Genomic DNA, 960 nt, shown 5'->3' with positions numbered 1-960 from the left:
GACTCGACGGCACTTAACAACAACAACAATGATGTAGTTCATGTAGGACAACCTCCTTCTGGGGTCAAAAAGCTGAGTGAAGTATTCAAAGTGGATCTTAAAAGGTGAATGGAAGATACCTAGCACAATTTTCCACTAAATGTGTGCATGCCAACAACCAAACCTACTGCCATCAAGTCGATTCCAAGTCATCATGACTCTATACAATGGAGTAGAACTACCCCATAGGGTTTCCAAGGCTATAAATATTTACAGAAGCAGACTGCCTCATATTTCTCGCACAAAGTAGATAGTAACTACCCTCTCCTGCTAGTAGCTTTGAACCACTGATATTTTGGTTAACAGATGAATGCTTTGACCACCGTGCCACTAAAGCTCCTTAAATGTGTGCATAAAACTAAAAACAAAACTCCCTGCATTCCGACTCATAGCAATCCACACTGGGTTTGCAAGGCTGTAAATCTTTATAGTAGCAAACTGCTTCATCTTTCTTCCATGGAGTTGATTAGCAGCCGAATGTTTTACATAGGTATGAAAAATTTATAACAAAGGTAACTTCACAATTTTGATCTTGGAAGAAATGTGAACAGTGATTTTACTAGCATCATATGAAAAACATTCTTGTTGTCAGGTGCCATCAAGTCACTTTCAACTCACAGTGACACTATGTACAAAAGAATGAAACTATGCCTGGTCCTGTGCTATTCTTACAATATTTGCTATACATGAGCCCATTGTTGGAGCCACTGTGTCAATCCATCCCATTGTGAGCCTTCCTCTTTTTTTGCTGACCTTCTACTTTACCACGCATAATATTTTTCTCCATAGTCTGATCCTTTCTGACAACAAGACCAAAGTACGTAAAATGAAGTCAAAGTCTTGCCATTCTCACTTCTAAGGAGCATTCCAACTGTACTTCCTCCAAGACATAAATTATATATATATATATATATATATATA

Source organism: Orycteropus afer, unplaced genomic scaffold (genome assembly GCF_000298275.1).
Source record: "Orycteropus afer afer isolate SDZICR_OR568_19922 unplaced genomic scaffold, OryAfe1.0 scaffold00055, whole genome shotgun sequence".
NCBI classification, from domain to species: Eukaryota; Metazoa; Chordata; class Mammalia; order Tubulidentata; family Orycteropodidae; genus Orycteropus; species Orycteropus afer.
The sequence above is the reverse complement of the archived record's forward strand: the minus strand, read 5'-3'. Positions refer to the sequence as shown.